This window comes from Dendrobates tinctorius, unplaced genomic scaffold (assembly GCF_039654945.1).
Source record: "Dendrobates tinctorius isolate UK_male_01 unplaced genomic scaffold, ASM3965494v1 ptg000159l, whole genome shotgun sequence".
Classification (NCBI taxonomy): Eukaryota; Metazoa; Chordata; class Amphibia; order Anura; family Dendrobatidae; genus Dendrobates; species Dendrobates tinctorius.
The window spans coordinates 12,709,092-12,735,869 of record NW_027361826.1 but is presented as its reverse complement, the minus strand read 5'-3'; the positions used below and the strand labels follow the sequence as shown (position 1 = coordinate 12,735,869).

Sequence of the window (26,778 nt, the reverse complement as noted above, 5' to 3'; positions counted from 1 at the left end):
TTTTGTATTACAGGTGTCTCTCTTTTATGTATAATATCTCTTTGCTTCTATAATCGATACATGGTTATATATATATCTGTCCAATATGTGCTATGGTTGATTGATCTCATTCCTCCCTCCCTTTCTGCCACCGGGCGGTTGCAGCTGCTGGGTGACGGTCTGTGTTTTTTGGCCGTCTCGCCTGCTGCATGACTCCCTGTAGGGCGGCTGGGGCGGTGGGGTTAATTGTATATTTTCCGATTTGTAGACGTCACTTACCCTTTCGTGGTTGGACACATTAGTCTCACGTGACTGTGAGGCGCTCGTGGGCGGAGTTCTTTCTTCTTGTCCAGCTGCTCTTTCTGGCGTGCGCCGTCGCTGGGTAACGGCTAGGCGCCAGCCGTCCCTCCGTCGGCGTCACTTCCGGTTGGGACAGTGAGGGCGGAAGTTCCCACTCCTGCTCTGAGCGCAGGCGCCATTGTTTTCCTCCGTGATTGGTCATTCGGCCCCTTGTGACTGTCTCCCTTGAGTACTTAATTGGGCACTGGTCAGTACTCAAGCCACGCCCCCCGAGAAAGCGGTTATACCGCGAAACGTGCGTCGGGGCTCTCCTGCACAGCGGCGGGTTGGAAGCTGCAATGATGGGTATGTTTCACACACTGTGAATATCTTGGGCTCAGTGCTTAAACCAATGGATTTTGTGCCCTTCACTCCACTTTGCTATTCATGTCGACTGCATCCACATGGAATGTCACATTTGGAATGTGGATTTTGGAGGGTATTCATTTTTCCTTTGTGTCTTTTTGCCTGCTCGTGATGTGTTAATCTATACACACCCTCGTTCGGCGTGACACCCACCTCTGTGCAGGGTGCTTTTTGTATCCGGTGATGATGATTATGCTATCTCATTTTAATCTATTCCAAGCCTGTTTGTCTTGTCTCCACAATGCTTTTTTCAATAAATTATATTGTTACATTGTAGCTTTAAGGCCCTGTCACACTTAGCGATGTACCAGCGATCCCGACCAGCGATATGACGCGGTCAGGATCGCTGGTACATCGCTAAGTGGTCGCTAGTGAGCTGCCACACAGGCAGATCTCACTAGCGCTGGGGACGGGGATCGCTACTTACCTGTCACACCAGGCGATCCTGCGTCCTCCCGCCCGGCTCCACGCGTCGCTCGTCGTCACAGCAGGAAGCGCCGCAGGAAGCTGATGACGATTAACAGTCCTGGACGTTCTCGCGCGATCAGCGATAACCAGCGGGGGAGCGGGTTGTAGGTAAGTATCAGACACAGCGATATCGCTAGCAATATCGCTATAACATCACAAGTTATAGCGATATTGCTAGCGATATCGCTTAGTGTGACATTCCCTATAGACTCTGTTTCTCCTTTTTTCATGATATTTATTTGGTACATCCAGAAGTCGCCAATGATAGACATAAAAGGTCTAAGTTAATCTACACAAGTGATGAATAATGAGGCTTCGTTGCAAGATTTTCAACATATCAAAAATAATTACACCTCCATGCAAAGTGTTCTTTTTCTGACCAAAACACTTGAAGATTTTTTTTTTTTCAAATGTTGGTGTATCAGACAAAGAAAATAATGTGGCTTCACGGAAATAGTCTTCTGATGGCAAATAGAAGCATTCAGTGAACTGTGAAACTGTAGGCAAAAATCGTACATAGCAAGATGGTGGACGTTACACAAGGCATGGTTCCAAAAAATTATTTTCAAATGTCAGAAAAGTGCGTTTTTCCCAAAACAATTACATTTCTCAATGTTCAAATAAAAAAATCACATAGAAAATCACACAGAGTGAATGAGAACTGACTGCAAGTAAAAAAAGGGAAAGAATATGCATCTTTTCCACCAAAACTTGAGAGTTGTGGCTGATAAAAATATCAACAAATAGTCCAAAAGCGAGTGAAACAGATTACTTTGAATCCTTGCAAGACTATAAAGTTTACTAATGTGACACAAAATCGTGTGTTTTCAGTTAAGCTTTTGAGAATAACCAACAATGCAGTCTGAATGACGTGATTGGAGACAGGAGACTTAAAAAAAAAAAAAAAAAAAGACCATGAAACCTCAAGCTGTCAAACCCTTTCTTGGTTTTCAAATGTTAATGGAATCCTGACAATATGTTGAGAGCAGGATGCACTACATTGAAGGACAATCAACTTTTTGTATTTTTAATGGTATGTTGGTTCCCTCTTTGCAGAATTTTGTAATGGATAATTTGGCTATTTTATTTGTAAGTTTTTTAAAACTAAGGTTCAGATACGGCTTTAAAGATGGCTAATACTTGCAATATAACTCTTTTTTAATTCAAAGTACAAAAATAAAGGACTAGTATGATTGAATAGTATGAGTGCGTACACGTGTGTATATTTTAATATACAAAGGTTAAGCACATATAGGGGTTAAATACATCTAATGATTCAGTATATATAAAGATTAACTACATACAATATAGTTACATCATCACCAAAAGGCTTTTAAACATCATCTGTCTGGAATATCAGAGAAGCAACACCAAGACAGAGAACCCCTGGGAGATTCAGTACACTGCCTGGGCGTACCCAATTATGCAGGTATGAACACACTGTACATGTACAGGTACTCCAGTTTTGGCATCTGTCTTTGTCATGTTTCTCTGGTCTTATATAGTGATTTACACTATGTAGTAACTCAAGTTTCACCCAGCCCTTCAAGTGGCCAGGGTTCAAGGTCAGATGAAACTGAGATATCATGTAGTCATCAGATGAAGAGCCATAAACGCTTCAGAATATAAAAGCCACAAGGATTTAGATAAAACCACCCCAGACAGAGGATAAGTAAACCGTAAAGTTAACCACTAATATATGGAAGCTTAGAACTGTTTGTGAAGTCAATAAACAAACAGTTCTCCAGATTGTAGCAGGATGAGATTTTTCTTTCACAGCTGTACATCTTTTACCAGAAATGCAGCCAATTGTCTGAATGCATTCTGTATATTTCAATATGGATTCAAAAGCGCTATTTGTATATTCGCACTACACTATTAACAGCAATCATATCTATAGTCAGCCATTCTTAAAAAACTGAAGCTTAACCCATAGACTACTATGGATAATCATGATAATGTTATTGACCAGTATCTATCGGTAAGTAATGTTAAAACTATCTGCCACTATGTATTCCGGAAAAAAAGAGAGAACTGCAAGAATTTGAAGTTGCTCTAAAACATAACTGTGATCATGCTCAATATTCCATAACTGTTCCGTTCTCATGTGTAGTAAATATTGGAGACTCAATAGATAATCTGACATCCTTTCCAAAAATTTCTTTACAGATAAAAACAGCATTTATTATTATTCCTGTTTAGTATCCTAGAAAGAAAGAACATGCAGTCTCCCTCATACAAGTTATCTCAGCCAAAAATTATTACATTACGAACTCTGCATCTACAAGCATTCAGCTGTCGCTTTTTGCTATTAAACACTTCCCATTTGATGCAGCCAAAGTAACGGCTTTCAATTCAAGAAAAGATATTGTGTCAAAAGATATATTTCTAGTTAGCTACTTAGCCAAATTAACAGCATTGCTTTATCAAAGTAATATACTGTATATTGTGTCCAATGTGAACAACCAGTCAACCAAAAACTGAGCTTTACAAGTGAAGTCTTTAAAGCACGAACAATTTCTGAAGTATTTGTAAACCAGGATGTGGTTTACACATGCGGGGGGTACCTTGGTAACAAATATACTCTTGTTATCACAGACATACTTGCCCTAAATTGTACTGCCTATAACAGCACAGAAGACGTTCCCCCTGGTCATCTATTGGCTGTTAAGGAGGAGACAGTGATTAAGGCCTCAGCAACAAGTGGGCCAAATGTAAAGGACCAGGCCTCCTACACTAGTAATGCCCATACACGCAGTGCATTGGCTGACAAACAATTCCCCATGGTGGTGAATTTTGTAACCAAAATTTTAGTACAATCATAGACACACTTGTCCAACATTGTACTTCCATAAACAGCACAGACCACGTTTACCCTGGTCATGTAGTCACAGATTACAGCTAGACATTGAAAAGGGTTCAGTACCAAATGTGCTCAAAGTAAAGGACCGGGTCTCTTAGAGTCATAATGCCCATACATGCAGTGCATGGGCTGTCAACCTGTTCCCAATGGAGGTTACACATTTGTAAATACTAAACTCTGGGCATCATAGACACCTTTGTCAAAAATTGGATTGCCAGAAAGGAAAAAGAAACAAAGAATCTGCATCTGTTCAAACCAAATTTGAGAACACTTCAGAACTTTTGCCAAAATACAACACCTAAATTGGTCAAAAAACTAGTGATAGATTCCTTTAAATAGTAGGAAATCTGGAAAGTAAAGTGCCAGAAAATTAGGGATGCTTTCATTAAAGCTGAACTGAGCCACCCTGCATGTATTTACTCCATTCACTGCAAGCAAGCAGCCTGAATGGTACAACTTCCCACCTCTGTTGCCTCTATTTCTCTGCTGCAATATATCCAAATGGTAAAACTCAGTACTTCTGTGGCTTTACCATTTTGCTGCATATTTTAATGTGCTTGCTAAAGCTTTGGCATAATTCATTTGTTGCACTGTATGTAATACTGCTTTAGATCCGTGATTGGGGCCTCTCTAGTTCTTATCAGGTGGAACGCGCTATAGCATATTGACACAGCATGGTCTAGTGCCTTTGATCTAACCATCCCCTGGTGTGCTGGCCCCAGCTGCCAAATTATACCCAACCAGCTCCCACAATCCCTCTCTCCTGACCCTGTAGTGTGGCCTATATATTTAGAAGTTCCTAAGGGGAAGCACGCATGTGTGGGGTGCAGCACGCAAGCATCCCATAAGCAAAGCATCACAGAAGCTAAGCATCATGAAAACGTCAGTTATACATGGCAGTTAGTCAGGGCAGGAGTCAGGTAATCCACACTTTGGTCTCCCTTATAACCATGTGCTTTATTTTTATCCTCCTGTGTTCCCTTGCCATCCACATTCACCACCCTATCCCCCCTCCATCACAACTGATAAACATCAGCCCCTCTATACTTCCCTCTCCCATGTACAGCTCCCATGCAATCCTCACCTTCCTGAGAAACCTCAGCCCATCTTGCCCAAACACATCGCAGAAAAAAACTACTTACAATTCCAACAACTATTTGCTCTTTATCTTCCTACTCATACTGATTTCAGGGGACATCTCCCCCAACCCTGGCCCACCATCCCCGAACCCCTACCTTACCTCATATCGAAACCATAATAATCTTATTAATATTACTTGCACTCCCTCATCTCCATCTTTTAATTGTGCCCTCTGGAATCCACGGTCTGCTTGTAACAAGCTTCCTTTCCTTCACAACTACTTTCTGAACCACTCTCTTAATCTGTTGGCCCTCACTGAAACCTGGATTCAGGATTCTGACACTGTCTCTCCTGCTGCCATTTCCTATCGTGGCTTACAATTCTCCCACTCCCCGAGACCCACAAACAGACATGGTGGTGGAGTCGGCATACTCCTGTCCCCACAATGCACTTTCCAGGTCATCCCCACAGTTCCATCACTCTTATTCCCTTCTTTTGAGGTCCACACAATCAGGCTCTTTCGTCCCCTTTCCCTCAGAGTAGCGGTCATATACCGGCCCCCAGGCTCACCCACCCACTTCCTTGACCACTTTTCAGCCTGGCTGCCGCACTTCATGTCCTAAGAACTCCCAACCCTTATCCTGGGAGACTTCAACATCCCCATTAACAGCCCTATTTCCACATCAGCATCCCAGCTTCTATCACTAACCACCCCTCTAGGCCTCTCGCAGCTTTCAACCTCTGAGACACACAAGGACGGTAACACCCTTGATCTGGTCTTTGTCTGGCTCTGCTCAATCTCCCACCTAAATAACTCACTGCTTCCACTCTCTGACCACAACATTGTCTCCTTCACACTCACAAATCCTCGCCCACCCCAGCTCACTCCTACCTACCACACATTCAGAAATCTACAAGCCATTAACCCTCAGACACTTTCAGACTCCCTACACTCATCACTGTCCCCAATCTCCTCTTTTTCCTGTCCTATTCTGGCTGTTCATCACTACAATGACACTCTTAGAAGCACCCTTGACCAAGTAGCTCCCCTCACCCTCAGAACCTCCAAGCACAGAGTTAAACAGCCCTGGCTCACTTCGCAAACTCAACTTCTCCAGCGATGCTCTAGGAGTGCTGAATGCCTATGGCGAAAAACCCACACACCAGAAGACTTCATTCACTTCAAATTTATGTTAATAACCTATAACGCTGCCCTTCACCTCGCCAAACAGACCTACTTCACCACCCTGATCTCCTCACTAGCCAACAACCCCAAGAAACTTTTTGACACCTTCCACTCTCTCCTCAGGCCAAAAGCATAAGCCGCTATCACAGACTTTTGTGCTGATGACCTGGCCTCTCACTTTACAGAAAAAATAGATAATATCCGTCAAGAAATCTGCTCCCAACCACCAAGTGCTGTGACTCCCATCCCTTGCTGCATCTCCCCTGGCTCACTTTCCACATTTGATCCCATCACAGAAGAAGTCTCCAGACTCATCTCTTCTTCTCGTCCGACTACATGCACTACCGACCCCATTCCCTCATATCTCCTCCAGTTTCTCTCTCCAGTCGTCACAACCTACCTAACTACAATCTTTAATCTCTCACTCTCCTCGGGCATTTTCCCATCCTCCTTCAAACATGCCATCGTTACTCCATTACTAAAGAAACCCGCTCTCGACACATCCTGCACAAACAACTACAGACCAGTCTCCAATCTCCCCTTCATCTCTAAACTTTTGGAGCACCTAGTTTACTCTCGCCTTACCCGTTACCTCCCCACTCACTCCCTTCTAGACCCTTCACAGTCCGGCTTCCGCCCCCTACATTCGATTGAAACTGCACTCAAAGTGACCAATGACCTTCTGACAGCAAAACGTAATGGTGACCACTCTCTGCTCATTCTTCTGGACCTATCTGCAGCTTTCGATACTGTTGACCACCATCTTCTACTCTCTAGGCTCCAGTCACTAGGCATTAAGGACACTGCTCTCTCCTGGTTCTCTTCCTATCTCTCTGACCGCTCCTTCAGTGTTTTGTTCTCTGGCTCCACTTCATCTCCTCTTCCTCTTGCTGTCGGGGTACCTCAGGGCTCAGTCCTTGGCCCCCTTCTCTCTCTACACAGCCCCAATTGGACAGACCATCAGCAGATTTGGCTTTCAGTACCATCTTTATGCTGATGACACACAACTATACACATCATTCCCCGACCTTACCCCCTCTATACTACAGAACTACAGAATGCCAGTGATGGTCTGTCCGCAGTCTCCAATATCATGTCCACTCTCTATCTGAAACTCAACCTCTCCAAAACTGAACTTCTTCTGCTCCCGCCATCTACTAACCTCCCTAAATCGGACATTTCCCTCTCCGTGGATGGTACCACAATAACACCCCGGCAGCAGGCGCACTGTCTAGGCGTTATGTTTGACACCAATCTCTCCTTCACATCCCATATACAATCTCTTGCCCACTCTTGCCGCTTACACCTAAAGAACATCTTTAGAATCTGCCCTTTTCTCACCGTGGAAACAACAAAAACCCTCACTGTAGCATTGATTCACTTCCGCTTGGATTACGGCAACGCTCTATTAATTGGCCTCCCCGTCACTTGACTATCCCCTCTCCAGTCCTTATTTAATGCAGCAGCCAGGGTTGTCCATCTGGCTAATTAGTACTCGGACGTGTCCTCTCTTCGTCAGTCATTACACTGGCTGCCCATTCATTACAGGATCCAATTCAAAGTACTTGTTCTCACCCACAAAGCTCTCCACAGTGCAGCACCCCCCTACATCTCCTCCCTCATTTCTGTCTATTGGCCTAGCCGATCGCTGCGCTCTGCAAACGACTTTCGACTAACCTCTGCACTAATCCGTACCTCCCACTCCCGATTCCAAGACTTCTCCCGTGCTGCTCCTATCCTTTGGAATGCTCTACCCCAAGAAATTAGGACTAACCACAATTTGCATAGTTTTAGGCGCTCCCTCAAAACACGTTTGTTCAGAGTGGCTTATCACGTTCACTAATCAAAGTCATTCTATGTGTAAGTGTGCGTGTGTAGCCCATTCACTATATCCATCCATCCTTCACTCCCTCAAGATGGCTGGACCTTCATTGTAAATATACAATTGTAAATACACACCTGTACTTTGTATCTCCCTCACCTCATTGTAGATTGTAAGCTCTCACGAGCAGGGTCGTCTTATTTTTTGTATTGTTAACGTTGTTACTTATGGCTTGTGTTTTGAAACTGTTAAACTGTAAAGCGCTGCGGAATATGTTGGCGCTATATAAAGATTATTATTATTAAGCTCATGAGAAGAAGCAACAATGCAGTCTGAATAACGTGATTGTGGACAGGAGACAGATAGTTTAAAAAAAATCTAAAAACATTTTTAAAGTGTACCCTGAAACCTCAAGCTGTCAAAGCCTTCCTGAAATTGCAAATGGTTATGGAAACCTGACAATATGTTGAGAGCTGTATGCAATATCTTCTTGGACGACAAACATTTCATAATTTTTTATGGTATGATGGGACCCTCCATGAAGAATTATTTTCAGGAGAATATGACAATCAACAGTAATCATATGTTTATTCATCGTTTCCAGAAGAACAGAAGCTTAACCCATTGAGTATTGGGGAGAATCATTACAATCAACTTTCCCAGGCTACACAGGCAAATAATGTACAAAAGAGCTGCTACTATGTATTCCTGAAATACAAGAGAGAAGTGCACTAATGTGAAGATGTTCATAAAAAGAACTGTGACCATGCCAAATTTTCCTTAACTGTTCCTTTCAGCTGTGGAGTAAATATTGGAGACACCATAGATGATCACAGAGGGTTTCAACAAAGTAATTTACAAATAATAAGTTTTATTTTCCTGATTATAATCCAGTAAAGAAGGAAAATGCAGTCTCACTCATAAAAGTTATCGCTTCAAAAGCATTCAGCCATCACTGTTTTGTATTTAACTCTTACCATTTGATGCAGCCAAAGTTATGGCTCTCAAGGAGATAAACAAATATAGTGGACAAATAAATATTTGTAATGAAATCCTGAGCCTACATAACAACATTGCTTTATAAAATTTATATGAAGTGTATTGTGTCCAATGTGAGCAACCAGGCAACCAAAATAGGAGCTTTTCAACTGAGCTCTTTAAGGTACATACGGTAAATGTTAGGAAGGAATGCGACGAGACTGGAGACTGAGCTCCTCTTACTGGCGAACCAAGAAAGAAAGATACAACATGGATACACGGCTTAGTGTGAACCCATCACAGCCAGATGATCCTGATAGTCACAGTCCACTGGGTTTGAGAAATTCATGGTGGAAATCCCTCCAGATCCTGCATCTTTTCCTGATCCTGATGTACCAAGAGTTTCAAAATCTCCTTCCACATGGGAGTCCAAACATGCCATGGTCACCCCAAATTCTCAAGATGTCAGAGCATCCAGCAGGGATAAAAGTGGCCTATTCAGGAGAATGCGCTTGGTGATGAATGCAGGCTCTGCTATCAGGAATAGAGCAGAAGATGAATCTTGCTTTCTGTCGGGATCCTGGAATGTAAATTCCAAGGTGTAGATGCTGGATGAGTTAGAGAGACCTTCTGACCAGCCAGCATTGGACCTTCAGATAATAGTACAGGATGTGTCCGATAATGACGATGTTGTGATTTGCAGAGAACACACATGTTATAAAGGTAAAAAATCTGGTTCACTCTGAAAGGTCAACTGACAATCTGCTGGAATCTGTTCCTCCAAGAAATTCAAAAGTGAAACTGGGAAAAAAAAGTCCAAAAAGCAGATATTTGATATAGAAAATCCACATGATTCTCTTACCCTGTTTTGAGCAAAGTCCCCTATAACTGTTTGCGGAAGCAGAGTACAGGCATTGTAGGAAGTCCTGATGAGAAGCTCGTTGCCTAGAAGACCGACCACTTCTTTCTGACTTGGTTAAGGAGAAAGAATCTTGAGTTGCCTGAGGAAACATTGAAAAACTGGCAGAAAATGATGAAGAAATATTTGACTTGTATTGTGATACTAGTATAAGATACAAAACTAAGTACAGAAGTCTTCTTTTCAATCTGAAGGACCCCAAAAATAAGGATTTCTTTCAATGTCTGGTATCAGGTGAGATCACCGCACGTCAGGTTCTGATGAGTCCTGCAGAAAAGGTTTGCCAGGAGCTAAATGACTGGAGAAACTAGGAGAGGCAGCACACATTGGAGATGATTCAGAAAGCAGAGGAGTAACTAAATCAAAATCAGCAAATGATAAAGCTCACACACAGAGGGTTGATTGAAATCGATACATCACCGGATCAAATGTTTACCTTGGAGGATCTCTCATGCACCTTGGAAAACCAATGATTCATTGAGTTCAGATATTAACAACATAAATGAGATCACAACAGATACAACAGCTCATCAGAAAACTTAACCTTATGGACCTCCACTGCCTCATTTTCATGGAAAAATCAAACCTTCAGATATGAATAATATGGGCCAATGGGCAAAAATCAACAATCACAAATGCCAAGGAAAAGAGTTATGGACAGAAGCTACTATCCTCACAGGCAGCAGAGACCATTGACTGCACGGAAAATGATGTCTTGGGCATAAAAAGTGAGAACGCATCCACATCTGAAACTACAATATGGAAAGGCTTGATTCAAATGTTTTCTATTAAGACGTTCAAAGTTACATCCATGCAAGTTTCGGGATATAGTGCCCACCTTTGTCAGAAATTACCAAAGAAGATCACAACTAAAGGCGTCATCTCTCAGGAATCAGTCTGGGAATATGTGGATCTCATCTGGCCTGCATGTACCAAGGATATGTGCCTCCTGCCCTCAGACCTGCAGTGATGAGGTGTTCTACAGTCGGCTCTATTCCTACATCAACCGCAAAGTAAGATATGCAATTATCAATGCCAACAACATGGAGGCCTTTATAATTCCACTTCCAGCATGCCTGCCAAACTTCGCCCCTTAGGGGGGCCAGGTCTTGAGGATGAACATCCTCATCTTTTACTGGCTCTACTTTTTCCAACCAATCATTCTGGTCTTCATGTCCCAGAAAGGTACCCAAAATTCAGAGAGAGGAGGATCAGGATATTTCTGATGACATTCACATCTACTGTATATTAGAAGATGTCGAAAGGGAGGAGAATTTGATGGCGGAACAAGGACACCCACCTGTAGGGCAGGAGATACCTGGTATGGGAGCAGTGGGCATGCCAGAGCTGAAAAATATTCTGACTTATCTGTCAAATAACCTGCAGAAAATTGCTGACCAAAACAATAATTTTCAGTCTACGCCCCCAAATTAACCAGTCAAACCCCATACCAGCAGCAGCCCGTTTGGCCATCATGTCCTATGGCACCCAATTTTCAGGCTCCTGTTTCTTTTGGCAATGATCCAGCTGCCATGTTTGATCCTTCGACCTTGTATGAGCTATCGGGCAGTAACCCTTATACTTTCTAAAAGCAATGTGGCAATAGTTTTCTAACACAATTCTTAAGGTTTTAGACTAGGTATATATAAAACTTTGTTCATGTTTTGAATAAAATTTATGCCTACAGTTTGAAAAATCAAAATTGTATTCTTATCACAGAGCTATTAAAAATTTCTAAAGATGGTTTTCATATTTTTCTGTTGGTTAATGTTTGTATTGTTCACAGAGCATATTAAAATATAAATCTCATAAATGTTATCAAGTCTTTGCCAACAAGGATGTGGTTTCACCAATGGGGGGGTACCTTTTTTAAAAATTATACTATTGCTATCACAGACCCCTTGCCCAAAATTCACTGGCCTATAACAGTACAAAACATGTTCACCCAGGTCATGTAGTATGAGATAAGGAAGAGGCATTGCAGAAAATCGAGTTGAGAAGTAGGTGCAATGTAGGGTCGTGGGTTTCTGAGGCTTGTAAAGGAGTGCATAGGCTGACAAACATTTCACCAATGGGGGGGTACCTTTTTTAAAGATATACTAGTGCCATCACAGCCCCCTTGCCCAAAATTCACCAGCCAATAACAGTACACAATACGTTCACCCAGGTCATGTAGTCAGAGATAACGAAGAGACATTGCAGTAAAATGATGTAAAAAGTAGGCCCAATGTAGGGGTGTGGGTCTCTAAGACTTGGAATGGAGTGCATGAGCTGACAAACAATTCACCAGTGCGGGTTCCTTTTTTCAAAATGTACTAGTGCCATCACAGCCCCCTCTTGCACCAAATTGAGCGGAATATAACAGTACAGAACATGTTCATCTAGGTCATGTAGTCTGAGATAAGGAAGAGACATTGCAGGTAAGGCTAGTTTCACACTAGTGTTTCCTGGAGCTGCGTCGGCTGCGCACGGTCGCCGCTAAGCTCCACCCCCTGCCGCGCCTCCTCCTGTCAGCTCCGCCTATGGGCGCATGACGCTGCATGCGACCTGCATACCTTATCTTTAGCATTGAGTACGCAGGCCCTGCAGTTTTGCATTTGCAGGCGCATGCATGCTTTTGACGGTGCGCCGAGTGCACCAAAATGTAACACTGTGCGTTTGGCACAGATCGGCGCACCGTCAAAAGGACACATGCGCTAGCAAACGCATACCTGCGCACGGCCTGCGTACCCAATGCTAAAGATAGGGTACGCAGGTTGCATGCATCATCATGCGCCCATAGGCGGAGCTGACAGGAGGAGGCGCGGCCGTTGGCGGAGTTTAGCGGTGGCCGTGCGCAGCCCGACGCAGCTCCAGGAAACACTAGTGTGAAACTAGCCTAACACAGTTAAGAAGGAGGCCCAATGTAGGGGTGTGGGTCTCTAAGATTTGTAATGGAGTACATGAGATGACAATTCCCCAAGGGGGGTTCCTTTTTTCAAAATCTATTATTGCCATCACAGCCCCTTCTTGCCCCAAATTCACCAGCCTATAGCAGAACACATTCATGTAGCTCAGGTAGTCAGAGATAAGGAAGAGACTTTGCAGGAAACACAGTTAGGAAGTAGGCCCAATGTAGGGTTGTGGGTCTCTGAGATTTGTAAAGGAGTGCATAAGCTGACAAACATTTCACCAATGAGGGTACCTTTTTTATAAATATACTAGTGCCATCACAGCCCCCTTGCCCAAAATACACCGGCCTATAACAGTACACAACATGATCACCCAGGTCATGTATTCGGAGATAAGGAAGAGACATTGCAGGAAACACAGTTAAGTAGGGCCAATGTAGGGGTGTGGGTCTATGAGACTTGTAATGGAGTGCATAACCTGACAAACTATTCCTCATTGGGGGTTACCTTTTTTACAAAAATAGACTATGGGCATCATGGACACCCTTGCAAAAAATTGGACTGCCTGTAGCAGCACAGGACACGTTAACCCTGGTCATGTAGCAGTGGACAATGAGACATACTGAAATTAAAAAACTAAATTACAAATGTGAAGCCACGTATGAAAGAAAATAACAAAACGGAGGGGTGAACACAGGTTCATAGATATCAAGGCACAATGTGTTCAACGAGATAGGTTTGTCCCTAGCAACAGCTCAGAGACAGTGATATAAATATTATCTAATACCCTTGCCAAAAGTTGAGTTACTTTTGCATCACGCAATCCCTTCGAGCTGGTGTTCTACTGGATGTGGATGATGAGGATAAGGAGGCTAACATCAAACAGACCAACCCAGGAAGTGGATAGATACCCATGTGTGCTTGTCAAGAAGTGCCTGTTAATGCCTCCCCAAAAAAAGACTATGCAGTTAAGGTTATATTTTGGCGTTCTCATTTGGAGGTGTACCGAAGTCTTGCCCAATCCAGCCCTTGTTCATTTTGATAAGGGTCAGCCTGTCAGCATTGTCAGTTGACAGGCGGATGCGCTTATCTGTTATAATTTCCCCAGCGGCACTAAAAACCCGCTCTGACAGAACGCTAGCAGCAGGGCAGACCAGGACCTCCAAGGCATAGAGAGCCAGTTCAGGTCACGTGTCCAGCGTGGATACCCAATAACTAAAAGGCACAGAGGAATCCCAGAGGACATTTGTACGATCTGCAAGATACTCCCTCACCATCTTCTTGTGACAGCACCCCTTGCCTCTGCGGCGGCACAATGGGATTTGGAGAAAATTTTCCCAGGACTTTGCCATTGTTCCCCTGCCTGACCTGGACTCTACTTCTGTCTCTCTTGCTTGGACTCCTTGGCTGTACAACAAACTCTGACGTCTGTTGCCAGCGTTCTCAAATGGGAATTTTTTTAATAATTCCGCTACAAGGGCCCTATGGCAATGCACTCTAATTAGACCCCTGTCTGACTCTGGAATAAGAGATTGAAAATTTTCCTTGTAGCGTGGGTCTAAAAGTGTCACCAACCAGTAATGATTGTCCCCGAAAATTTTTATAATGTGAGGGTCACGGGAAACGCAGCTCAACATAAAGTCAGCCATGCGTGCCAAACTACTAACAGACATGCCTTCCATGTCCTCACCAACAGGACGACTGACCATGGTGTCCTCCTCCTCCCTGTCCTCAGGCCATCCCCGCTAAACAGACAGTATGACAGCTGTGCTTGGAGTACCGTCTTCAGCGCATGAAAGTAGCTCCTGTTCTTCCTCCTCCTTTTCATTGTCTACCAATCCACGTTGTGATGACATGAGGCTGGACTGAGTGTAATCACCCGGTATGTTTCCTGGCTCAATGTCCTCGTGGTCTTCCTGCAATGCATCCTCTTTTATTGTGAGCAGAGAGGTTTTCAGAATGCTGAGAAGCGGGATGGTCAAACTAATTATGGCATCATCGCCGCTCACCATCTTGGTGCAGTCCTCAAAGATCTGGAGGACGGTACATACGTCTGACATCCATGTCCACTCCTGAGGTCTTATATGTGGTGTCTGACCTGAATATCGACAGCCTTGATGAAGCTGGTACTCAACTGCCCTCTTCTGCTCACAAATCCTTTGCAACATACGCAGTGTAGAGTTCCAATGTGTGGGGACATCACACACCAGTCGATGAGGCGGAAGCTGCAAACGCTGCTGAAGACCAGCAAGGGCTGCTGAAGCGGTCTTTCGAAAATGGGCAGACACATGGTGTACTTTCAACAGCAGATCAGGCAGCTCCGGGTAGCTTTTGAGAAAACGTTGAACCACAAGGTTAAGCACATAGGCCAGGCAAGGTATGTGTGTGAGCTGACCTTGCGTCAGAGCTGCCACCAGGTTCCGGCCATTGTCCCACACGACCATGCCTGGCTGTAGGTTCAGCGGGGTCAACCAAATATCTGACTGCTCCTTCAGCGCTGTCCACAACGCTTCTGCATTGTGTGGTTTGTCACCTATGCAGATTAGCTTCAGCACAGCCTGTTGCTGCTTGGCTGAGGCAGTGCTTCCAGATTCTGACTGATGTGTTCATTTCAGAGATGGAGGCTGAAGAAGAGGAGGTGGTGCAGGAGCTGTAGACTGTGGGAGCAACCCTGACTGATGTAGGGCCAGCAATCCTCGGCGTGGGAAGGACGTGTTCCATCCCAAGGTCCAACAGGGTTCTGGCTTCCACTATATTAACCCAGTGTGCAGTCAGTGAGATGTACTGTATCTGCCCACTGGCACTTGTCCACGTGTCCGTGGTTAGGTGGACTTTACCAGTTACAGCATTGCTGAGGGAACGGGTAATGTTGTGGGACACATGCTGGTGTAAGGCTGGTATGGCACAACGGGAGAAATAGTGGCAACTGGGGACCAAGTACCTTGGGACGGCCGCTGCCATCAAGTTGAGGAAAACTTCCGTCTCCACGAGCCTAAAAGGCAACATTTCGAGCCCAAGCAGAGAGATGTGCAAATTAAGTAATGTGGCCTGTGGTGCATTGGCTGGGTATTTCCACTTGCGTTTCAATGACTGGGGTATAGACAACTGAAGGCTGGGCTGGGACAAGGACGTGGACGGGCTTAATGATGGTGCTGGTTGACTGTGGGCAACAACAGGTGCAGGGCTCGAGGCATCTTCATAGACATGTGGAACTGGGTATTGGCATGTACGCAAAACAGTGAAAGTGCTGGCTGTTACCTGCAGAGTGTTCTTGGAGACTGTGGTTCTGCCCACAAAGTCTGGTGCTTTGCTGCCATGAGCCTAATCATGCTAGTGGGGGTCAGGCTAGTAGTTTTACTATCCCTGCTGATGCGGGCATGGCAAGTGCTGCAAATGGCCTGTTTGGGGTTATCGGCAGAGTCCTTAAAAAATAATCTGACTCGGGAAGATCTAGCACTTTCAATGGCAACTTCCGGGCTGTTTGTGTGACAGGGAACGGATGCACTCCTTCTGTCTGCGGCCACCACACTGCTTCTTCCTGCCTGTTGGGGTGATATGCCTCCTTCCCCATGTGTGCTGCTTTGCTCGCTCTGCATGTCCTCCTGCCAGGTTCGGTCAGTCACTATGTCATCTACATCGTCTTCCACATCCGCACCCTGCTCCTCCTCCTGACTTTCCAGCAATTGTGTCTCATCACCATCCACCTCAGGTGACCATGGCTGCTCAAAGATTTGTGAATCGCTACATGGACTATCATTTTGCCCCGCTTCAAGTGGAGCGGGCGAGAGGCACGAATCTACAAATGTATGACTGAACAGCTCTTCTGAGTGTCCAAGTGTGGCATCAGTTGTCACGGCACTCAGCATGGTGGAAGGAGGAGCAGGGTGAGTAATATCCGGTGACCGCTCACAGCTACTCAGACTTGACCATGTGGAAGACATAGTGGTGTTGGTGGCTAAGTGACTTAAAGCATTATCCGCTATCCAATAACCAACCGTTTCACACTGCTCTGGCTTCAATAGTGTTGTGGTGCGGTCCCCTAGAAACTGGGACAGGAATTTCCATCGCGAAGATGTGGGTCTTTGCTGTGGCCCACTGGAAGCTTTGCCACGGTTCGTCTTCTGCATGCACCATGAGCATCATTTCCACTTCCCCATCCCTTGCCCATTTTAAATGGAGTAATGAAAGAGGAAAAAAGCTGCCTACAAATGGATGTCTTTGGAGAACAAATGGATGTGGTAAGTACTGTAGGCCTGCAAAGCGAAGATTTTTCCACCACAGATACACAAGGCCTCTGTCTGAGATAACAGACTGTATTCCTTATTAATTTTTTTTTTTTTGGGGGGGGGGGGGGGGGGGAGACAAAAGACTGCTGGATATAACAGTGACAGGCAGGCAAAAATTAAAACAGCCATAAACTGGCCAAAGTTTGAGCACGCACAGATAATAGCTGGCACGGAGAGACCCCTACAATGAATGTATTGCTTTTTTATTTTGTGGCCTAAATTCTCGTGTATTTAAAGCAAATTTACAGGCAGCCCCCAAAAATAAATCAGCCGTAAACTGGCAAGAGTTTGAGCACACACAGATATGAGCTGGCACGCAGGTAACACTACAATGTTTGGTTGGCCCTTTTCATTTTGTGGGCTAAATTCTTGTGTATTTAAATCAAAGTAACAGGCAGCACCCAAAAATAAAACAGCCATAAACTGGCAAGAGTTTGAGCACACACAGATATAAGCTGGCACCAAGATAACACAATGAATGTGTTTGTTTTTTCAAATTTATTTTTGGGGCTAAATGCTGCTGTATTTACAAAAGGTACAGATAGCCCCAAAAATAAAATAGCGTTACAATTGCTATAGTTTTAGCATGCACAGATATCAGCTGGCACAAAGGTAAAACAACAATGAATGTGTTGGGTTATTTTTAATTTTTGGGGGGCTAAATGCTGCTGTATTTAAAAAAGGTACAGATGCCCCAAAAATGAAACAGCTGTAAACTGGCTATAGTTTTAGCATGCACAGATATCAGCTGCCATGGAGATACACCAAAAAAATGTGCGGCCTGTATTCAAATTGCACCTGGGGCTAGCTATATACAGATAATATAGCCCACAGATAGCAGCAGCACCATAAAACAGGAAGGGAATGGACCGTCTTAATGTATGCAATGCTGTATATACACACTTACAGTGCCTGCAGGCCTTGCACTGGTGTATAGAGCGACGTACGCTACCCCGCCTGCCTATAGCTGAAACCTATATACTCCGTTAATAGTCCTTAGAAGGACTGTGGGTTTAGCTGAATGTGAAGAGAGAATGCTAGAACTCACACCTATAAAGCACCAATTCTGACCCTATATCGGCAGCAGCTATTCCTACTCTGTCTGATTCCGGAGGTGACTGTGACAAGCATGGCGTTGCCCGGTCTCTTATACCCCTGATGATGCTGTGCAGCCAGCCAATCTCTGCACGACCACAACAAAGATGGCTGCGACGTTTCATAGCCTGGAAGACAATCCCTGCAGCGTGATTGGGTCTCTAAAGTCCGCCAAAATTGCTGGGCGGAAATATGAGTTCCTGCCGAGCTATCCCAGAAATGCTTGCTGCTCGCCGAGTACTTCGAGCAAACTAAGGGTATGTGCACACGCTGCGGATTTGGCTAAATCTGCAGGTAACTTCTGCAGGTCAAATGACCTGCATTTTACCTGCAGATTTTGTGCGGTTTTCCCCTGCGTTTTCCTATAGTGGAGCAGGTGTAAAAACGTTGCGGAGCTGCAAAAAGAATTGACATGCTGCGGATTTGAACCTGCCGAAAAATCCGTAGCATGTGCACTACATTTTTGAAAATAGGTTCACATGAATGGAACTGTAAACGCAGGAGATTCTGCTGCGGACCCGCAGGGCCAAATCCGCTAAGGATCCGCAACGTGTGCACATACCCTAATACTCGGGCGAGTAACGAGTAGTGGCTAACACGTTCGCTCAACACTAGCTCCCTATCATATTTTGGCAATCAAGTGGTCACACAGTGTTGGTTTGGGTGATTCATGGGACAAATGTTTGAAGGATGCTGAATCTGCTGATGTGGTTGCATGCTTACAGAAAGTGAAAGCGGAGAAAGGTAAAGAATTGAGCACTGTTGGTAGGCATAGATGGATCTTATTGTCTGCATATAGAAAACAGCATGAGGAAAGAATATGTATGTTAACAAAAGTACAGGAATTGGAAAAACAGTTGTGAGAGGCCCAGAATGCAATGTGCTATAACCAATGTCAGAATAAGTTATTAACCCCCTTCCCAACCCATGACGCCTATGTAGGCGTCATGGTATAAATCGCGTTCCTGCAGGTCGAGTGACCGGGGTCACTGAAAGGTCAACCGACCCGCAGGTACAGGAGGCCTTGCACTTCACCCCAGGGGGTGTGGCTTTGCCCCCCAGGGGCTACGATCGCTCTGATTGGCTGTTGAAAGTGAAACAGCCAATCAGAGCAATTCTAATATTTCACCAATGAAACTTGGTGAAATATTACAATCCAGCCATGGCCGATGCAGCAATAATTATCGTCTGGAGACCACGATCTGCCGCCGTCAGTATTTGCTCCCCCTCCCTTTCGTTCCCCCTGCCTTCCGATACTCCCCTACCTGCCGAGTCCCGGTGTCCCCACTTCTCCTGCCATGGGCGCCGCCATCTTCCAAAATGGCGAGCGCATGTGCAGTGCGCCAGCCGAATCGGCTGGCAGATTTATTAATTCCAGGTACATTTTGATCACTGTGATAGGGTCTATCACAGTGATCAAAATAAAAAAAATAGTAAATAACACCCCCTTTATCACCCCCATAGATAGGGAAAAATAATGAAAGAAAGTATATTTTTTTATTTTTCCCGTTGGGGTTAAAGGTGTGTTGGGGTTAATGTTGTAGTTAGAATTGAGGTGTTTCCACTGTTGGCACATCAGGGGCTCTCCAAACGTTACTTGACGCCACCATTGATTCCAGCCAATTTTGCGTTCAAAAAGTCAAAATGGTGCTCCCTCCCTTCCAAGCCCCGACGTGTGCCCAAACAGTGGTTTACCCCCACATATGGAGTATCAGCGCACTTAGGACAAATTGCACAACTTTTGGGGTCCAATTTCTCCTGTTACCCTTGGGAAAATAAAAAATTGGGGGCTAAAAAAAAATCATTTTTTTGAGGAGAAAGAAAATGATTTTTTATTTTCACGGCTCTGCATTAACTACTGTGAAGCACTTGGGGGTTCAAAGTGCTCACCACATATCTAGATAAGTTCCTTGGGGGGTCTAGTTTCCAAAATGGGGTCACTTTTGGGGGAGCTCTAATGTTTAGGCACACAGGGGCTCTCCATACGTGACATGGTGTCCGCTAACGATTAGAGCTTATTTTCCATTCAAAAAGTCAAATGGCGCTCCTTCCCTTCCGAGCCCTGCTGTGCGCCCAAACAGTGGTTTATGACCACATATGAGGTATCGGTGTACTCAGGAGAAATTGCACAACAAATATTAGGATCTATTTTATCCTGTTGCCCATGTGAAAATGAAAAAATGTAGGCTAAAATAAAATGTGAGAAAAAAAGTACTTTTTCATTTTTACAAATCAATTTGTGAAGCACCTGGGGGTTCAAAGTGCTCACTATGCATCTAGATAAGTTCCTTGGGGGGGGTCTAGTTTCCAAAATGGGGTCACTTGTGGGGGAGCTCCAAAGTTTAAGCACACAGGGGGGCTCTACAAACGCGACATGGTGTCCGCTAACGATTGGAGCTTATTTTCCATTCAAAAAGTCAAATGGCGCTTCATTCCTTTCGAGCGCCCAAACAGTGGTTCCCCCCCTCACATATTGGGTTTCAGTGTACAGGTAAAATTGGACGACAACTTTTGGGGTCTACTTTCTCCTTTTACCCTTGGGAAAATAAAAAAATTGTTGCGTAAAGATCATTTTTATGACTAAAGCGTTAAATGTTCATTTTTTCCTTCCATGTTGCTTCTGCTGCTGTGAAACAGCTGAAGTGTTAATAAACTGCTTGAATGTGGTTTTGAACACTTTGAGGGGTGCAGTTTTTACAATGGTGTCACTTTTGGGTATGTGGTCCCTAAAAAAAAAAAAAAAAAAAAAGTTTTGTTTTCGGAGTCAGTTGAATTCCAAATATCACCATCCCACTGCTCAGGGTTCCACTCTATTCCTACTTTGGCTATGGCAAAAGCTACTTTCTTTTTATTCACCTTCTCTTGCCTCCTTCTGTACTTATACAGACTCCGTGACACCGAAAAATTTGTGTAACTCAGTCATGAACCTGTAGTGAAGGAGTCATTCCATACCTCGACAATCCAGCAACCACATATGGTGCGTAGTATGCTTGACGTTGTGGCTATGGCATTGCAGCATAAATACCAATCTGAGGCAGACTGGCCGCCCAACGAAAAAACATGGTTTACATTAAAAGATTGTGCTCAGAGGTTGAAGGAGGAGGTCATGAAAAATTCTATTTCAGCAAGCACCTATGATGAATATATGCAAGTTGGTGTAAGTGTATCTCTTAGAAATCTTATCATTAGAAATGCCCCTCCTGCTTATAAACATATCATGATGACGCTAATGGCATATCTCCTCTATGAAAACAATAGCTAATACATTGGATGCAATTCGACAGTTAAGGAATATGGGAGATTGGGGTCCCAAATGGGTACTTTTCCCTCTGAAGAGCAGCATAACAATGTCAAAAAAGTCATAACAATCCTAGATCCCGTATTACCCGGAAATATGTTTATGGCCTTAAAGGGAATCTGTCACCTATTTTTTTTGTCTATACCACTGCCATTAGGGGCTTACCTACAGCATTACAGAATGCTGTAGATAAGCCCCCTATGTAACCTGAAAGAGAAGAAAAACAAGTTAGATTATACTTACCCAGGGGCGGTCCGGTGCCTCCTATCTTCTAGCGATGACGTCCTCTTTGCTGCCTGTTATGGCTCCTGCGCAGGCGTACTTTTTCTGCCCTGTTGAGGGCAGAGCAAAGTACTGCAGTGCGCAGGCGCCTGGCCTCTATGACCTTTCCCGGCACCTGCGCAATGCAGTATTTTGCTCTGCCATCAACAGGGCAGATAAAGTACACCTGCGCAGGAGCCACAACAGGCAGCAAGGAGGAGGACGTCATCGCTAGAAGATGGGAGACACCCATCGGGCCCGGACCACCCTTATGTGAGTTTAATCTAACTTCTTAAGATTCCCTTTGATAAAGGATGGCGTCCACAGGGATAAAATAAACAGGATTGGTACCGACGAGATAAGGAAATTGTATCAAAAGAGAGGAAATAAAAAGCCAGGTGTTTTACACAATAAAAAGGTTACAGTAAAAGAGTCTGAATCTCAACAGTGGGGGCGAGACAGGACACGGGGAGAGAGAGGGTCCACTCCCTCTTAGTCTCCGTCAAAGCCCACAGCATCGGGGTTTGAGGATCTTTATACTGAAGTCAAATCCCTGATACAGGATTTGAAAGCCCAACTGAAGAGGCTATCATTTTCTCCTACCAAGATGTCTCATCTGAAATGGAGGATCAATGCGGGCGGGGGATAAGAGTGATTGACTTGCTGGCCACGCCCCACAAATGGATAGACGCCCCCACGTAGATTTGGTGATTAACTGGAAAATTAAAAACAGGCAACATGTTAAAGCTTTGGTAGATACAGGGGCAGAGGCCAGTTTGATTTATGGAAATCCAAAACAATTGGGAGCAAGGTTATAATTAAAGGATTAGGAGGAAAGCAAATTGAGACAATTCAGAATCTGTTAGAGACCGGTGTGCTTGTGCCTACTACTACTGAACGGAACAATCCTGTAGTGTGGGGAAAAGATTTGTGGCAAGATATCTGGGCAATTGTACAAAGAAATAAAGTGACTGTGTTTCATGTTGATGCTCATTGTGCTTCATGTACTCTGGAAAGACTTCAACTCAATAGCAGATGAACATTCCAAAATATCAGCTCGGGCAAATATTAAGAGACCACTTCACAGTTTTATAAAAAAATCAGCTTCTCTACATGTCTGACAGCCATTCCATTCCAGTGTCAGTTGAATTCCAGAGTACACCTCATTCTACTTAATGTGCTTCTGATTAGGTGATCACCTGAACCAAATCTTGTTTAACGAAGAAAAGCATAAAAAACCCTGCTGTGGTGTTCATAATCCTCTTGCAATAGGACAAGCTGGATGGCAATACAAGTGCTAGTAATATCCCAAAAGTAATAAGAATGAAAAAAAATAACCATGCCAAAGGAGTTGAAAAGAAAAGTTTTGAGTGAGGAAAAGAAGGGCTCAATTCTGGCTTTACTAGCAGAGGGATAAAATGAGCGCGATTTTGCCTCCATCCTTAAAATTTCTAAGACGGCAGTCCATTACAACAAGCAGCAGACATTGAGGACAACCAAGATATAGACCGGCAGAGGGAGAAAACAACTCTCCACTGACTGGGATGACCATAATCTTATTCGAATGTCACTCAGCAACAGCAGGATGACATCAAGTGACCTACAAAAGGAACGACAAATGGCAGCTGGGGTGAACTGCACGGCAAGAACAGTTAGTAACAGGCTCCTAGAGGCAGGGCTCAAGTCATGTAAAGCTAGAAAATAGCCTTTCATAAATGAGAAGCAAAAGGAGAGCCAAGCTGAAGTTTGCCAAAGACCATAAGGATTGGACCATAGAGGACTGGAGTAAGAATCTTCTCTGATGAGTCTAATATTCAGCTTTGTCCAACACCTGGTCGTCTAATGGTTAGACGGAGACCTGGAGAGGCATACAAGCCACAGTGTCTTGCACCCACTGTGAAATTTGGTGGAGGATCGGTGATGACCTGGGGATGCTTCAGCATGGCTGGAATTGGGCAGGTTAGTCTTTGCGAAGAACATATGAATCAAGCCGCATACAAGGTTATCATGGAAATACAGTTGATTCCTTCTGCTCAGGCAATGTTCCCCAACTCTGAGGACTGTTTTTTCCAGCAGGACAAGGCACCATGCCACACAGCTAGGTGAATCAATGTGTGGATGAAGGACCACCACATCAAATCCCTGCCATAGCCAGCCCAATCTCCAGACCTGAACCCCATTGAAAACCTCTGGAATGTAATCAAGAGGAAGATGGATAGTCACAAGCCATCAAAGAACTGCTAAAATTTTTGTACCAGGAGTGGTATAAGGTCACCCAAAAGCAGTGTGAAAGACTGGAAGAAAGTATGCCAAGACGCATGAAAGATGTGATTAAAAATAATGGTTATTCCACAAAATACTGATTTCTGAACTCTTCCTGAGTTAAAACATCAGTATTGTTGTTTATAAATGATTATGGACTTGTTTTCTTAGCAGTATTTGAGGTCTGCTAACACTGCATTTTTTGTTATTTTGACCAGTTCTCATTTTCTGAAAATAAATACAAAATGTAGTGCTTGGAAATTCGAAGACATGTGAGTACTCAGTAGTTTATAGAATAAAAGAGCAATTTACAGTTTACTCAAATATACCTATAAAGAGAAAATCAGCCAAGAAAAAAAAACACAAAAATTGAGCTTGGTTTGAGTTGGTACACATGCAGCATATAAATGCATGTTCACATGGCCAAAAAGCATACAAAACCTACAAAAGAGAAAATGAAAAAACCCTGCTGTAATTAAATAAATAAAAAGCAAAAGTGCATCTAAATCATACAGAGTTCTTAGTAATACTGTATTTGATCAAACATAGCATAAAAGCCGTCCCACCATCGACAAACTGAAAATTTTGTAGTGGTCTCAATTTTTGCCAGAGCTGTATGTACTTAATCTTGATATGTTAAAATATACAAGAGTGTATGCAATCATTCTATCCCTTTAAGTTTGTGCTTTGAAATAAAACTGCGCACGTAGTATCGTTCTTTAAAGCCGTATCTGAACCTTAGGCCGGGATCACACTTGCGAGTGCAATGCAAGAAACTCGCATGAGTCTTTTGCCTCAATACCCAGCACTGACGCCAGCAACTCGGGACCAGAGTGTGCGAATGCATGTCTTTCTATGCAGCTGAATGCTCCGGTCCAAACCACCGGCAGTGCCGGGTATCTCGGATTGCACTCGCACGTGTGACCCCAACCTTAGTACTAAAAACTTGGCAATACACACAGCGATGGTATACTACAGTGACTGTCCACAACAGCAATATGACACCACAGTGACAGTACCTCTGTGCAATAGAACACCACAGTGATGGTACACTAGCGACTGCTCACCACAGAGCAATAGTACAGCACAGTGATAGCACCTCTGTGCGATAGTACACCACAGCAATAGTACAGTATTTATAGTATCACACAGATATTCCACTACAGTGACAGTACCTGTGTGCATTATAATACAGCACAGTGATTGTACACTACAGTGACAGTACCCCTGTACGAAAGTACACTACAGTGATCGTACCACACAGTGTTCCTATATACCTGCCTGTTCTGGCTCAGCAGGTGATTCTCCTGCTGCCTATAAGCAGGATATTGGTAGAGACGCCCTGTCAACAGAGGACAGCGGAAGAGAAAACTCTGCTCTGTCGACGTTAGTGGAACCCTTAGAATTGTTGGCAGTCCGTGACTGCTCTGTGGTGGCAGAGATCGGTGCAGAGCAGAACAGACTGGGAGTTAGCAACCATGCACAAAATAAAAGTCCCGTGTAACCCCATTAACAGCAACGGTCAGCTCATTTAAATGGGTCTCAACTTAAAGCCATTTATTGATTGGCTTACTTTGTGAGAAAATTTGCACTAATACTATTGCTACATTCAGATGGGCAGATATTTGGGGAAAGAGCATTCCTGGGAACAGTTGCTCTCGTCAGGCAGTCTAAACATGCAGCCAAAAATTAGCTTGAAAATAATCACTAGGCAGCACATTGTGTAAACAGGTGATGTCCTGTCGATAGCTATATTCTTTGCAATTAGAATTGTGATCAGATTGTCTAAAGGTCATTAAACAACCTCCAATTGGCATATCGATAGCCACCGGCCATGGTCACCACATGTAAACCCAGCATAAGAATTAAACAGCATTGATAAATATGCTTCATTGTTTTTTCAGCTAATCTGTTACATGCTACTCTTCGATAGGTGAGCATGAATACTGCAACAAAATGTGCCTTAAAATGGGTTTTCAGAACAATTGTTTCTAGTGTATTCCAGGTTAGTGGAGGAAATCCAATCTCTGGCTTCACAGGAATCTTTAGACTGAAGAGGTTTCTTGTTTTCAGTCAAAATCTTAAAACTTGGAGCTCTAAAAGGTGCCCATACACTTTCAATAGAATATTTAGCCCACAGTTACCCTCAGTGTGTGTTTTCAACAGGGAGTAAGTGAACAATGCATTTACACACTGAACCAAAATTCTAGGCTTTTTTTGGCATATTCATTAACATTACTATAAGCCCCCGTTTACAAGACTGAATTTTTTCTAGCCTTCATCTGCCAAGTATTCATCCATGAAAAATTATAAAATATCTATACAAGGTGGGCCATTTATATGGATAAAATGGGAATGGTTGGTGATATCAACTTCCTGTTTGTGGCACATTAGTATATTGGAGGGGGAAAACCTTTTCAAGATGGGTGACCATGGCGGCCATTCTGAAGTCAGCCATTTTGGATCCAACTTTATTTTTCTCAATGGGAAGAGGGTCATGTGACACCAAACATATTGAGAATTTCACAAGAAAAACAGTGGTATGCTTGGCTTTAACGCAACTTTATTCTTTCATGAGTTATTTACAAGTTTCTCTTTGCTTACAGCCATTGACATGTCGCAGAGGTTAACACGTGAGAAGCAGATAGAAATTGTGTTGTCTGGTGAACACAGTACCCGGGTCAT

The 26,778-nt window shown here is 43.9% G+C and overlaps 1 long non-coding RNA gene and 1 pseudogene across 1 annotated transcript in view; both read left to right on the top strand.

The window, feature by feature from the left end:
* The window catches only part of LOC141052328 (uncharacterized), a 117,209-nt gene that overhangs the window by 18,173 nt on the left and 72,258 nt on the right, over nt 1-26,778 (top strand). The window lies entirely within an intron of this gene.
* On the top strand, nt 9,687-11,796 carry LOC141052230 (SPOC domain-containing protein 1-like; annotated as a pseudogene).